The sequence below is a fragment of the Rutidosis leptorrhynchoides genome, chromosome 9, assembly GCF_046630445.1.
Source record: "Rutidosis leptorrhynchoides isolate AG116_Rl617_1_P2 chromosome 9, CSIRO_AGI_Rlap_v1, whole genome shotgun sequence".
In the NCBI taxonomy this organism is placed as follows: domain Eukaryota; kingdom Viridiplantae; phylum Streptophyta; class Magnoliopsida; order Asterales; family Asteraceae; genus Rutidosis; species Rutidosis leptorrhynchoides.
This window is the reverse complement of record NC_092341.1, coordinates 308,604,236-308,621,105: the sequence shown is the minus strand read 5'-3', so window position 1 is coordinate 308,621,105 and position 16,870 is coordinate 308,604,236.

Genomic DNA, 16,870 nt, shown 5'->3' with positions numbered 1-16,870 from the left:
GAAGCAAAAGAGCAAGGACGAAAAAATCATTCGGTCCTGATTTTCACACTGAAAATTGATATGGCCAAAACGGACGGTTTTATTTGTGCGGTGTCGTTAGGTCGCAAAATGTTAGAATCAGTTACCAAGCGGGAGTAATGGTTTTTGTAAGACCCTAATTTTTTTTTTATGTACAACGGAAGTCTTGACAACGAAAATACTCTTAAACATACATAAAGCGTGATTATTACAACTTTATTAAATTATATTATTACAAACGACCAGTGTTATATAAAAATACATTTTACATATATATTTTACATAGACACAAAAGCTCAGACATCAGAGTTCGATTTTGTCAAACATATCTTCAAACGTCCACTCCCATTCCAAACCTACTAAGATCCAAAACCTGCAAGGGTGTGACGACCCGGAAATTTTCAACCAAATTTAAACTTGATCTTTATATGATTTCGACACGATAAGCAAAGTCTGTAATGTTGAATCTCAAAATTTTGGAACTATTGTAATGAGATCATTTAACTTTCGACCATTTCTGACGATTCACGAACGTTTATTTGTAAATAGAAATGTATGTATTTAAATATATATATATATATATATATATATATATATATATATATATATATATATATATATATATATATATATATATATATATATATATATATATATATATATATATATATATATATATATATATATAATTGTAATTTGTAATATTACAAAATTTAGTTATTTGAATTAATTATGTAAAATAAAGTAATATATGATATTATGATTTAAAATGTATCTATATATATAAATAAAGTATATTAAATATATATTTTGTGATTTCGAATCTATTTAGTAAGCAATAGTAACATTCAATTATCATTCGATCGATAATAAACGAGTTAAAAGTGAACTTATGTGATTTTAAAAATAAACGATGATCCGAAATTAAGTTATATCAATTTTAGCTTTATTAAAAATATTGATAATGCTAAAAACAAACATATATTTCATAGCATTATCCCTCAAGAAAGACAAGCTTTTAGTTGCAATTGTTCTATTTACAAGTGATATTCGTTTAAATAATAAAAGGTGAAGACAAAGGACAGATTCGACAAATTGAAGACGCAAACGACCAAAAAGCTCAAAAGTACAAAGTACAATCAAAGAGGTTCCAATTATTGATAAGAAACGTCTCAAAATTACAAGAGTACAAGATGCGAAACGCAAAGTACAAGATATTAAATTGTACGCAAGGACGTTCGAAAATCCGGAACCGGGACCAGAGTCAACTCTCAATGCTCGACGCAACGGACTAAAAATTACAAGTCAACTATGCACATAAATAAAATATAATATTTAAATAATTCTTATAATTATTTATATATTATATTATTATTTATAAACCGTCGGCAAACTAAAAAACAAAGACATGTGGGCCTCCCCAGCTGACCATGCGATCGCATGAGCTGAAGGAGCAAAACTCATGCGATCGCATGAGCCCCTTTTTCAGCTCACAGGCCTATAAATTCGCGTGTTTGGTTCAGTTTAATATATCCATCCATCCAGCTCTCTCAACGTATATATATATATATATATATATATATATATATATATATATATATATATATATATATATATATATATATATTTATATTATAATTTTAATTTTAATTTTAATTTCCAATAATAAGGGTATGTTAGCGAATGTTGTAAGGGTGTAAGTCGAAATTCTGTCCGTGTAACGCTACGCTATTTTTAATCATTTTAAGTTATGTTCAACCTTTTTACATTAATGTCTCGTAGCTAAGTTATTATTATGCTTATTTAAAACGAAGTAATCATGATGTTGGGCTAATTACTAAAAATGGGTAATTGGGCTTTGTACCATAATTGAAGTTTGGACAAAAGAACGACACTTGTGGAAATTAGACTATGGGCTATTAATAGGCTTTATATTTGTTTAACTAAATGATAGTTTGTTAATTTTAATATAAAGATTTACAATTGGATGTCCCTATAAATAACCATATACACTCGATCGGACACGATGGGCAGGGTATTTATATGTACGAATAATCGTTCATTTAACCTGACACGGGAATGGATTAATAGTTTATAGAATTATTAAAACAGGGGTGAAATTATGTACAAGGACACTTGGCATAATTGATAACAAAGTATTAAAACCTTGGGTTACACGCAGTCGATAACCTGGTGTAATTATTAAACAAAGTATTAAAACCTTGTTACAGTTTAAGTCCCCAATTAGTTGGAATATTTGACTTCGGGTATAAGGATAATTTGACGAGGATACTCGCACTTTATATTTATGACTGATGGACTGTTATGGACAAAAACCAAACGGACATATTGAATAATCCAGGACAAAGAACAATTAACCCATGGGAATAAACTAAAAATCAACACGTCAAACATCATGATTACGGAAGTTTAAATAAGCATAATTCCTTTATTTTCATATTTAATTGCACTTCCAATTATTGCACTTTTATTTATTGTTATTGTATTTAATTGCACTTTTAATTATCGTACTTTTTAATTATCGAAATTTTATTTTATCGCAATTTCATTTATCGCAATTTCATTATCATTATTTACTTTACGCTTTAAATTAAGTCTTTTATTTATTTAATATTTTACATTAGGTTTTAACTGCGACTAAAGTTTTAAAAATTGACAAACCGGTCATTAAATGGTAAAAACCCCCTTTTATAATAATAATATTACTTATATATATATTTGTATTTTTATAAATTTAAAACTAATATAGCGTTAAGCTTTGTTTAAAAGATTTCCCTGTGGAACGAACCGGACTTACTAAAAACTACACTACTGTACGATTAGGTACACTGCCTATAAGTGTTGTAGCAAGTTTTAGGTATATCCATTCTATAAATAAATAAATATCTTGTGTAAAATTGTATCATATTTAATAGTTTTTTCCTAGTAAAAATAAAGCTATTTCATATACACCTCGCATAACATCAAGTATTTTTGGCGCCGCTGCCGGGGAGTACACTCTTGCTTAAACGCCGGAAGCGCAACGCTATATATAAAAAAAAGATTTTTTTAGTTTACTTATATAAAAAAATACACTTTTGTAAAAATACGTTTTAAATATTCGAAAATATAAAAAGAAAAAGAAAAATATAAATATTTTTAAGAGTTTGTTAAATATTTAAGTTCTATAAAAGTTTCTTTATCTTTATTTTATAAAAATATAAGTTTTATTTAAATTATAAATATATATTATAAATATATATTATAAATATATAATTCAGCAAAACAGAAAAAAAAATTATATATAAAAACTCTCGGCCTGGTACTGTTACAGCCCGTAACCTGGCCCAAAACCTTAGCTCATGCGATCGCATGAGCCCGAAGGCAAAATCTCATGCGATCGCATGAGAGTGTCTGACATGCCACAGGAAACCCTAGTTCAGCATTAATTACGGTAATTATTATTATTATTATTTATTATAACCCTAATTAGGGTTTAGTATTTAATTAGTTAATTTAGTTTTATTATTTATTTTGTATTTTAATTTATTTAGTTTTAATTAAATTACAAAATTAATAGTTTTATAAAATAAATAATATAAAAATAATATTTTTATAAAAATTGTACTTTTTACAACTTTAAGTATATTTTTATATTTTGTATCTTTTTAATTATTTTAGCATAATATTTGTATTTTTCGCTCGTATTTAGTTTTAAATCATAGTATTTGCCATAGTTATATTTATTTCTAGATTTTTAGGATTTGCCGTAAAATCCCTTAAGTGCTTTTTCTTTAGACTAAGATCTAGGTGCTTTAGAATTTTGCGACACCGTTTTTAGTTTTTAGTTCCTTTTTAAGTTATTGCCATTTGGGATATAGTTTTTTATTAAGCTTTAATATTTTTAGACGCGCTACTTTCTTATTTTTATTTTTCGACGCCTATTATTTTTCGCCTTTTTATTTTTCGACGTTTTTCGACGCGCTCTTTTTCTCTCTTATTTCTCGACATTCTAGTTTTTAGGACTTAGAATTTTCTCTATTTCTTATCTAAATTTCTTAAATTTCAACGAAAAATTATTTTAAGTGGTTAAATTGATAGACATCAAAATTTTCTGGTTCGTAGTAATAGTTGGATTTGTACGTAGACCGGGTTATTGGAGCCAAACAGTACTCAATTATATTGAGACCAAACGAATCCTGCCCCTCTGCTGCATCTTTTGGCTATTCGAAACGTGGGCAAAATCAGAAAAGTCTATTAATTGGATAACTTATATAATTTTTCTTTCTTTTTAAAAATTAATAAGATATTCAGTGAATGCACCGAGCAAAACGTTCACCACCTTTTGTACGTTCACCACCTATAACTCGATCAAGATATCTAGAAAATATTGTCGCCGTTGATTTTTCTTTAGAATCGTCATCCAGTCGACCAAGTACTCCAATTCAAATTTTCGATAATCCATTTTTTGAACCCGACCTCACAATTGAGAATCCGGAGAATATTCAGGGACGATTCATTGATCCTGAACCATTAATTTTTCCTCCGGAACCACCAATCATTCAAACAGAGATTGTTGAGGAACCAACCATTAAATCAGAATCCTATAGTGATTCAGATTCAACAAATTCAATCATGGAAAATCTGGAACCTCTAAGTATGGAAGACCGAATGAGAGCTAAATGCACTGGCCAAGGTCACGCAATTACTCAACCTGACATAAATGCGCCAGATTATGAAATCAAAGGACAAATTCTACACATGGTGACTAATCAATGCCAATTTAGTGGTGCGCCGAAGGAAGATCCAAATGAACATCTTCGTACCTTTAATAGGATCTGCACACTATTTAAAATAAGAGAAGTGGAGGATGAACAGATATATCTCATGTTATTTCCCTGGACTTTAAAGGGAGAAGCCAAAGATTGGTTGGAATAATTACCTGAAGGGGCAATTGATACATGGGAGGTTTTAGTTGAAAAATTTCTTAAACAATTCTTTCCGGCATCTAAAGCCGTAAGACTTCAAGGAGAAATTGTTACGTTCACACAGAAACCAAATGAAACTCTATATGAGGCATGGACCAGATTTGGAAAGTTATTGAGAGGATGTCCGCAACATGGTTTAGACACCTGTTAAATAGTACAAATATTCTACCAAGGATGCGACATCACTACAAGGAAAGACATCGATATAGCAGCTGGTGGTTCCATTATGAAGAAAACCGAAACTGACGCTTATAAGATTATTGATAACACTGCATCCCACTCACATGAGTGGCACCAAGAAAAAGATATCGTTAGATCATCTAAAGCAGCTAAAGCCGATTCTAGCCATGACTTAGATTCCATTTCTGCAAAGATAGATGCTGTCGAGAGACGAATGGAAAAGATGACTAAGGATATACACTCAATACGAATTAGTTGTGAGCAGTGTGGAGGACCATATTTGACAAAAGATTGTCTCAGTATTGAACTAACAATGGAACAAAGAGAGAATGTTTCATATCTAAACCAAAGGCCTGGAAATAATTATCAGAATAATTATCAACCGCCAAGACCGATTTACAATCAAATCTAGAATTATAATCGAAATGTTCCATACAACAACCAACAAGGTCCTAGTAATCAGCAAGTATCCAATAATACTTACAACCAGCAAAGACCTAATTTTCAAAACAAACCACCACAAACTGATGATAAAAAGCCAAATTTAGAAGATATGATGACGAAGCTAGTTGAATCTCAAACGCAGTTTTTCACATCTCAGAAACAAACCAATGAACAAAATGCTCAATCATTTAGAAATCAACAAGCTTCTATTCAAAATTTGGAACAAGAAGTAAGTAACCTAGCAAGGTTAATAGGTGAAAGAAAACCGGGAAGTCTACCTATTGATACAAATGCTAACCCCCGAAATGAAACAGCTAAAGCCATTACCACAAGAAGTGGTATGACACTTAAACCACCTGAAATACTTGTAATTTCTGATGAAGCTATTCCTACTCCACAAGAACCACAACCTGATCAAGAAAAGGAAACAGAACCGGTAGTTGAAAAGGTTAATAAAGATAACACAGTTAAGGCAAAACCTTATGTTAAACCATACCAACCACCACTTCCTTACCCGAGTAAAATGAGAAAAGAAAGACTTGAAGTCGAGCAATCCAAATTTTTGGATATGCTTAAACAAATAAATGTAAATCTTCCTTTTATTGATGTGATTTCAGGAATGCCTAGATATGCTAAATTTTTGAAAGATCTAATCTCAAATTGAAAGAAAATGGAAGAACTCTCGGCTGTTACTATGAATGCTAATTGTTCTGAAGTGCTTTTGAATAAAATACCAGAAAAACTATCTGATCCAGGAAGTTTCACAATTCCATGTTTTATGGGTAGTCTTAGTTCAATAGAAGCATTGGCAAACTTAGGTGCTAGTATAAATTTAATGCCGTATTCACTATACACTAAACTAGACCTTGGAGAATTGAAACCAACACGAATAAGCATACAACTAGCCGATCAATCAATAAAATATCCTAGAGGGATAATGGAGAACATGCTAGTTAAAGTTGGTACTTTAGTATTTCCAGTAGATTTTGTTGTTCTGGACATGGAAGAAGATTCTCAAGTTCCTCTCATATTAGGAAGACCATTTTTAAACACGACTAAAGCAATGATAGACGTGTTTGGTAAGAAACTAACCCTAAGTATAGAGGACGAGAGTGTTACCTTTTCAGTTGATAGAGCAATGCAACAACCGCAATCTGCAGATGATACTTGTTATTATATTAAAACTATAGAATCACATGCAGAATTATTAGAAGAATTTCCAGAATTGTAAGGAACGGGAGAATGTTCTTTAGGAGAAGGTACTGAACCAATTGATGAAATTGAAATGTTAGCTACACTTATGGCTAATGGATATGAACCAACAACAGAAGAAATTCAAATGCTAAAAGAAGAAGACAGATATCGATATAAATCATCGATAGAAGAACCACCGACATTAGAGTTAAAGCCACTTCCAAACCATTTGGAATACGCTTATTTACATGGTGAATCTAAATTACCTGTAATAATATCGTCTTCTCTTACTGAAAATGAAAAATCTCAACTCATTTCTGTGTTAAAAGCTCATAAACCAGCTATTGCATGGAAAATTCATGATATTAAAGGAATAAGTCCTTCGTATTGCACACATAAAATCCTTATGGAAGAAGGTCATAAAACGTATGTGCAACGCCAATGAAGACTAAATCCGAATATGCAAGATGTTGTTAAGAAAGAAATTATTAAACTGCTAGATGCAGGTTTAATTTATCCAATTTCTGATAGTCCATGGGTAAGCCCAGTTCAATGCGTGCCTAAGAAGGGTGGCATGACTGTCATCACAAATGAGAAAAATGAGCTTATTCCGACTAGGACTGTAACAGGATGGCGTGTATGTATTGATTATAGAAAATTAAATGACGCCACCAGAAAAGATCACTTTCCCTTACCTTTCATTGATCAAATGTTGGAAAGATTAGCCGAAAATAGTTACTATTGTTTTCTTGATGGTTTTTTCGGATATTTTCAAATTCCAATAGCACCCGAGGATCAAGAGAAAACCACATTCACGTGCCCTTATGGTACTTTTGCTTACAAACGCATGCCATTTGGACTTTGCAATGCCCCTGCAACCTTTCAAAGGTGCATGATGGCGATTTTTCACGACATGATAGAAGAATGCATGGAAGTTTTCATGGATGACTTTTCAGTCTTCGGTGATACATTTGAATCATGTCTAGTTAATCTTGAACGAATGCTTATTAGATGTGAACAATCAAATCTAGTTCTTAATTGGGAGAAATGCCATTTCATGGTTAAAGAAGGCATCGTTCTTGGTCATAAAATTTCAAAGGAAGGAATTGAAGTGGATAGAGCTAAAGTAGATGTAATTGCTAAACTTCCACATCCCACCAATGTTAGAGGAGTTAGGAGTTTTCTAGGGCATGCCGGTTTTTACCGACGTTTTATAAAAGATGTTTCTAAAATTGTCACTCCTATGAATAAACTCCTAGAAAAAGATGCTCCATTCATCTTTTCAGATGAATGCATCAAATCTTTTAATATACTTAAAGAAAAACTCACTAATGCGCTGATTATGATAACTCCAAATTGGAATCTACCATTTGAACTTATGTGCGATGCAAGTGATTTTGCAATGGGAGCCGTTTTAGGACAAAGGATTGAAAAACGATTTCAACCTATTTATTATGCTAGTAAGACGTTACAAGGAGCACAAACGAATTACACAACTACTGAAAAAGAACTTCTTGCTATTGTCTTTGCTTTTGACAAACTTTGTTCATATCTCGTTCTAGCTAAAACGGTGGTCTATACCGACCATTCTGCTCTTAGATACCTATTTTCGAAACAAGATGCTAAACCACAATTAATCCGTTGGATCTTACTCTTACAAGAGTTTGATATTGAAATCCGAGATAAAAGAGGAGCAGAAAATCTTGCCGCTGATCATCTTTCTCGTCTTGAAAATCCCGAATTAGAAGTTCTAAATGAATCGGCCATACAAGACAACTTTCCTGATGAATATCTATTGAAGATAGATCATAATGAAATTCCATGGTTTGTAGACTATGCAAACTACTTAGTATGTGGATTCCTTGAAAAAGGATTATCGTACCAAAAACGAAAGAAATTCTTTAGTGATATAAAACACTATTTTTGGGAAGATCCACATTTGTTTAAAAGTTGTCCCGATGGAATAATACGCCGATGTGTATTCGGAGATGAAGCTAGTAAAATCTTAAACCATTGTCACACAGGACCAACAGGAGGGCATTATGGGCCTCAACTAATAGCAAGAAAAGTTTACGATGCTGGATTCTATTGGCCTACAATTTTCAAAGACGCATACCTTCTTTGCAAATCCTGTGATGCATGTCAAAGGGCCGGAAAAATAAGTCAACGTGATGAAATGCCACAAAATGTCATTCAAGTATGTGAAGTATTTGACATTTGGGGTATTGACTTTATGGGTCCATTTCCAAAATCTCATAATAATCTCTACATTCTCGCAGCCATTGATTATGTATCTAAATGGGCGGAAGCACAAGCTCTCCCAACTAACGATGCACGAGTTGTAGTCAACTTTTTAAAATGCCTTTTTGCTAGGTTTGGAACACCGAAAGCTTTAATAAGTGATCGGGGAACTCATTTTTGTAATAATCAACTTGAGAAAGTTCTCAAAAGATATGGAGTAACTCATAAAATCTCCACTGCTTATCATCCACAGACTAGTGGACAAGTTGAAAATACCAACCGAGCTTTAAAACGTATTCTAGAGAAAACCGTAGGATCAAATCCGAAGGAATGGTCCATTAAATTGGAGGATGCACTCTGGGCTTTTTAGAACAGCCTACAAAACTCCAATTGGAACCTCACCTTTTAGACTCGTTTACGGAAAAGCATGTCATCTTCCAGTAGAAATTGAACACAAAGCATTTTGAGCTTTGAAGACATATAATCTTGATTTACATGAAGCTGGACGTCTACGATTAAGTCAACTAAACGAATTAGAAGAATTAAGACAAGAAGCATACGAAAATTCGCTAATCTATAAGGAAAGAACGAAGAAATGGCATGATAAAAGAATCAGAAGTTCAAAAGAATTTAAACAAGGAGACAGAGTTCTTCTTTTCAATTCACGATTCAAGCTATTTCCTGGAAAATTGAAATCAAGATGGTCTGGACCATTCATAGTCAAAAGAGTTTTCCCGTACGGAACAGTAGAATTAATAAATTCAAATGGGATTGAATTTAAGGTTAATGGTCACAGAGTTAAACATTACATAGATAGTCCGATGGAAGTTGACAACGAAGTTAATCACAATTTCAACACCACAGCTAACTAAATGTGGGGAGAATCAAGTCTTTAAAGGATAATACGTATTTCTGTTAGAGTTAGATTTTCTGTTTTCGTGTAGTTCGTGAAAATGGAACCCGAATGGTCTTTCCCTAGCAGACCCTAAAGAACTAGTCTTCTCCCCCCATTCTAAATTTTTAATTTTTTTAGGTTTTACGAAATGAAGACTTCCTGTGAACTAAACCATGGTCTAATGCTACACGCTTTGATTACTAAACGTAATAATTGAAATGTCCCGTTCTTATTGATTAAAAACGTTCCATATTAATTGATTTCGTTGCGAGGTTTTGACCTCTATATGAGACGTTTTTCAAAGACTGCATTCATTTTAAAACAAATCATAACCTTTATTTCATCAATAAAGGTTTAAAAAGCTTTACGTAGATTATCAAATAATGATAATCTAAAATATCCTGTTTACACACGACCATTACATAATGGTTTACAATACAAATATGTTACAACAAAATAAGTTTCTTGAATGCAGTTTTTACACAATATCATACAAGCATGGACTCCAAATCTTGTCCTTATTTAAGTATGCGACAGCGGAAGCTCTTAATAATCACCCGAGAATAAACATGCTTAAAACGTCAACAAAAATGTTGGTGAGTTATAGGTTTAACCTATATATATCAAATCATAATAATAGACCCCAAGATTTCATATTTCAATACACATCCCATACATAGAGATAAAAGTCATTTATATGGTGAACACCTGGTAACCGACATTAACAAGATGCATATATAAGAATATCCCCATCATTCCGGGACACCCTTCGGATATGATATAAATTTCGAAGTAATAAAGCATCCAGTACTTTGGATGGGGTTTGTTAGGGCCAATAGATCTATCTTTAGGATTCGCGTCAATTAGGGTGTCTGTTTCCTAATTCTTAGATTACCAGACTTAATAAAAAGGGGCATATTCGATTTCGATAATTCAACCATAGAATGTAGTTTCACGTACTTGTGTCTATTTTGTAAATCATTTATAAAACCTGCATGTATTCTCATCCCAAAAATATTAGATTTTAAAAGTGGGACTATAACTCACTTTCACAGATTTTTTACTTCGTCGAGAAGTAAGACTTGGCCACTGGTTGATTCACGAACCTATAACAATATATACATATATATCAAAGTATGTTCAAAATATATTTACAACACTTTTAATATATTTTGATGTTTTAAGTTTACTAAGTCAGCTGTCCTCGTTAGTAACCTACAACTAGTTGTCCACAGTTAGATGTACAGAAACAAATCGATAAATATTATCTTGAATCAATCCACGACCCAGTGTATACGTATCTCAGTATTGATCACAACTCAAACTATATATATTTTGGAATCAACCTCAACCCTGTATAGCTAACTCCAACATTCACATATAGAGTGTCTATGGTTGTTCCGAAATATATATAGATGTGTCGACATGATAGGTCGAAACATTGTATACGTGTCTATGGTATCTCAAGATTACATAATATACAATACAAGTTGATTAAGTTATGGTTGGAATAGATTTGTTACCAATTTTCACGTAGCTAAAATGAGAAAAATTATCCAATCTTGTTTTACCCATAACTTCTTCATTTTAAATCCGTTTTGAGTGAATCAAATTGCTATGGTTTCATATTGAACTCTATTTTATGAATCTAAATAGAAAAAGTATAGGTTTATAGTCGGAAAAATAAGTTACAAGTCGTTTTTGTAAAGGTAGTCATTTCAGTCGAAAGAACGACGTCTAGATGACCATTTTAGAAAACATACTTCCACTTTGAGTTTAACCATAATTTTTGGATATAGTTTCATGTTCATAATAAAAATCATTTTCTCAGAATAACAACTTTTAAATCAAAGTTTATCATAGTTTTTAATTAACTAACCCAAAACAGCCCGCGGTGTTACTACGACGGCGTAAATCCGGTTTTACGGTGTTTTTCGTGTCTCCAGGTTTTAAATCATTAAGTTAGCATATCCTATAGATATAGAACATGTGTTTAGTTGATTTTAAAAGTCAAGTTAGAAGGATTAACTTTTGTTTGCGAACAAGTTTAGAATTAACTAAACTATGTTCTAGTGATTACAAGTTTAAACCTTCGAATAAGATAGCTTTATATGTATGAATCGAATGATGTTATGAACATCATTACTACCTTAAGTTCCTTGGATAAACCTACTGGAAAAGAGAAAAATGGATCTAGCTTCAACGGATCCTTGGATGGCTCGAAGTTCTTGAAGCAGAATCATGACACGAAAACAAGTTCAAGTAAGATCATCACTTGAAATAAGATTGTTATAGTTATAGAAATTGAACCAAAGTTTGAATATGATTATTACCTTGTATTAGAATGATAACCTACTGTTAAGAAACAAATATTTCTTGAGGTTGGATGATCACCTTACAAGATTGGAAGTGAGCTAGCAAACTTGAAAGTATTCTTGATTTTATGTAACTAGAACTTGTAGAATATATGAAGAACACTTAGAACTTGAAGATAGAACTTGAGAGAGATCAATTAGATGAAGATAAATGAAGAATGAAAGTGTTTGTAGGTGTTTTTGGTCGTTGGTGTATGGATTAGATATAAAGGATATGTAATTTTGTTTTCATGTAAATAAGTCATGAATGATTACTCATATTTTTGTAATTTTATGAGATATTTCATGCTAGTTGCCAAATGATGGTTCCCACATGTGTTATGTGACTCACATGGGCTGCTAAGAGCTGATCATTGGAGTGTATACCAATAGTACATACATCTAAAAGCTGTGTATTGTACGAGTACGAATACGGGTGCATACGAGTAGAATTGTTGATGAAACTGAACGAGGATGTAATTGTAAGCATTTTTGTTAAGTAGAAGTATTTTGATAAGTGTATTGAAGTCTTTCAAAAGTGTATAAATACATATTAAAACACTACATGTATATACATTTTAACTGAGTCGTTTAGTCATCGTTAGTCGTTACATGTAAGTGTTATTTTGAAACCTTTAGGTTAACGATCTTGTTAAATGTTGTTAACCCAATGTTTATAATATCAAATGAGATTTTAATTTATTATATTATCATGATATTATCATGTATGAATATCTCTTAATATGATATATATACATTAAATGTCTTTACAGCGATAATCGTTACATATATGTCTCGTTTAAAAATCATTAAGTTAGTAGTCTTGTTTTTACATATGTAGTTCATTGTTAATATAATTAATGATATGTTTACTTATCATAGTATCATGTTAACTATATATATATCCATATATATGTCATCATATAGTTTTTACAAGTTTTAACGTTCGTGAATCACCGGTTAACTTGGGTGGTCAATTGTCTATATGAAACATATTTCAATTAATCAAGTCTTAACAAGTTTTATTGCTTAACATGTTGGAAACATTTAATCATGTAAATATCAATCTCAATTAATATGTATAAACATGGAAAAGTTCGGGTCACTACAGTACCTACCCGTTAAATAAATTTCGTCTCGAAATTTTAAGCTGTTGAAGGTGTTGACAAATCTTCTGGAAATAGATGCGGGTATTTCTTCTTCATCTGATCTTCACGCTCCCAGGTGAACTCGGGTCCTCTACGAGCATTCCATCTAACCTTAACAATTGGTATCTTGTTTTGCTTAAGTCTTTTAACCTCACGATCCATTATTTCGACGGGTTCTTCGATGAATTGGAGTTTTTTTGTTGATTTGGATTTCATCTAACGGAATAGTGAGATCTTCTTTAGAAAAACATTTATTCAAATTTGAGACGTGGAAAGTGTTATGTACAGTCACGAGTTGTTGAGGTAACTCAAGTCGGTAAGCTACTGGTCCGACACGATCAATAATCTTGAATGGTCCAATATACCTTGGATTTAATTTCCCTCGTTTACCAAATCGAACAACGCCTTTCCAAGGTGCAACTTTAAGCATGACCATCTCTCCAATTTCAAATTCTATATCTTTTCTTTTAATGTCAGCGTAGCTCTTTTGTCGACTTTGGGCGGTTTTCAACCGTTGTTGAATTTGGATGATCTTCTCGGTAGTTTCTTGTATAATCTCCGAACCCGTAATCTGTCTATCCCCCACTTCACTCCAACAAATCGGAGACCTGCACTTTCTACCATAAAGTGCTTCAAATGGCGCCATCTCAATGCTTGAATGGTTGATGTTGTTGTAGGAAAATTCTGCTAACGGTAGATGTCGATCCCAACTGTTTCCGAAATCAATAACACATGCTCGTAGCATGTCTTCAAGCGTTTGTATCGTCCTTTCGCTCTGCCCATCAGTTTGTGGATGATAGGCAGTACTCATGTCTAGACGAGTTCCTAATGCTTGCTGTAATGTCTGCCAGAATCTTGAAATAAATCTGCCATCCTTATCAGAGATAATAGAGATTAGTATTCCATGTCTGGAGACGACTTCCTTCAAATACAGTCGTGCTAACTTCTCCATCTTGTCATCTTCTCTTATTGGCAGGAAGTGTGCTGATTTGGTGAGACGATCAACTATTACCCAAATAGTATCAAAACCACTTGCAGTCCTTGGCAATTTAGTGATGAAATCCATGGTAATGTTTTCCCATTTCCATTCTGGGATTTCGGGTTGTTGAAGTAGACCTGATGGTTTCTGATGCTCAGCTTTGACCTTAGAACACGTCAAACATTCTCCTACGTATTTAGCAACATCGGCTTTCATACCCGGCCACCAAAAATGTTTCTTGAGATCCTTGTACATCTTCCCCGTTCCAGGATGTATTGAGTATCTGGTTTTATGAGCTTCTCTAAGTACCATTTCTCTCATATCTCCAAATTTTGGTACCCAAATCCTTTCAGCCCTATACCGGGTTCCGTTTTCCCGAATATTAAGATGCTGCTCCGATCCTTTGGGTATTTCATCCTTTAAATTTCCTTCTTTTAAACTCCTTGTTGCGCCTCCTTTATTTGAGTAGTAAGGTTATTATGAATCATTATATTCATAGATTTTACTCGAATGGGTTCTCTATCCTTCCTGCTCAAGGCATCGGCTACCACATTTTCCTTCCCCGGGTGGTAACGAATCTCAAAGTCGTAATCATTCAACAATTCAATCCACCTACGCTGCCTCATATTCAGTTGTTTCTGATTAAATATGTGTTGAAGACTTTTGTGGTCGGTATATATAATACTTTTGACCCCATATAAGTAGTGCCTCCAAGTCTTTAATGCAAAAACAACCGCGCCTAATTCCAAATCATGCGTCATATAATTTTGTTCGTGAATCTTCAATTGTCTAGACGCATAAGCAATCACCTTCGTTCGTTGCATTAATACGCAACCGAGACCTTGCTTTGATGCGTCACAATAAATCACAAAATCATCATTCCCTTCAGGCAATGACAATATAGGTGCCGTAGTTAGCTTTTTCTTCAATAACTGAAACGCTTTCTCTTGTTCATCATTCCATTCAAATTTCTTCCCTTTATGCGTTAATGCAGTCAAGGGTTTTGCTATTCTGGAAAAGTCTTGGATGAACCTTCTGTAGTAACCAGCTAGTCCTAAAAACTGGCGTATGTGTTTCGGAGTTTTCGGGGTTTCCCACTTTTCGACAGTTTCTATCTTTGCCGGATCCACCTTAATACCTTCTTTGTTCACTATGTGACCAAGGAATTGAACTTCTTCCAACCAAAATGCACACTTTGAAAACTTAGCGTACAATTCTTCCTTCCTCAATACTTCTAACACCTTTCTCAAATGTTCACCGTGTTCTTGGTCATTCTTTGAGTAAATAAGTATGTCATCAATGAAAACAATGACAAACTTGTCAAGGTATGGTCTACACACTCGGTTCATAAGGTCCATGAGTTAAACCAAACGGTATGACCATAAACTCGTAATGACCGTAAGGTGTTCTGAAAGCAGTCTTTGGAATATCATCTTCTTTCACCCACATTTGATGATACCCGGAACGTAAGTCAATCTTTGAATAAACATACGAGCCTTGTAGTTGATCAAATAAGTCGTCGATTCTCGGTAGTGGGTAGCGGTTCTTGATGGTAAGTTTGTTCAACTCTCGGTAGTCGATACACAACCTGAATGTACCATCTTTCTTCTTGACAAACAAAACAGGAGCTCCCCACGGTGATGTGCTTGGTTGAATGAAACCACGCTCTAAAAGTTCTTGTAATTGGCTTTGCAGTTCTTTCATCTCGCTGGGTGCGAGTCTGTAAGGAGCACGAGCTATTGGTGCAGCTCCTGGTACAAGATCTATTTGAAATTCAACGGATCGATGTGGGGGTAATCCCGGTAATTCTTTCGGAAATACATCGGGAAATTCTTTTGCGACGGGAACATCATTGATGCTCTTTTCTTCAGTTTGTACTTTCTCGACGTGTGCTAGAACAGCATAGCAATCTTTTCTTATTAGTTTTTGTGCCTTCAAATTACTAATAAGATGTAGCTTCGTGTTGCCCTTTTCTCCGTACACCATTAAGGGTTTTCCTTTTTCTCGTATAATGCGAATTGCATTTTTGTAACAAACGATCTCTGCTTTCACTTCTTTCAACCAGTCCATACCGATTATCACATCAAAACTCCCTAACTCTACTGGTATCAAATCAATCTTAAATGTTTCGCTAACCAGTTTAATTTCTCGATTCCGACATATATTATCTGCTGAAATTAATTTACCATTTGCTAATTCGAGTAAAAATTTACTATCCAAAGGCGTCAATGGACAACTTAATTTAGCACAAAAATCTCTACTCATATAGCTTCTATCCGCACCCGAATCAAATAAAACGTAAGCATATTTATTGTCAATAAGAAACGTACTCGTAACAAGCTCCGGGTCTTCCTGTGCCTCTGCCGCATTAATATTGAAAACTCTTCCGCGGCCTTGTCCATTCGTGTTCTCCGGGTTCGGGCAATTTC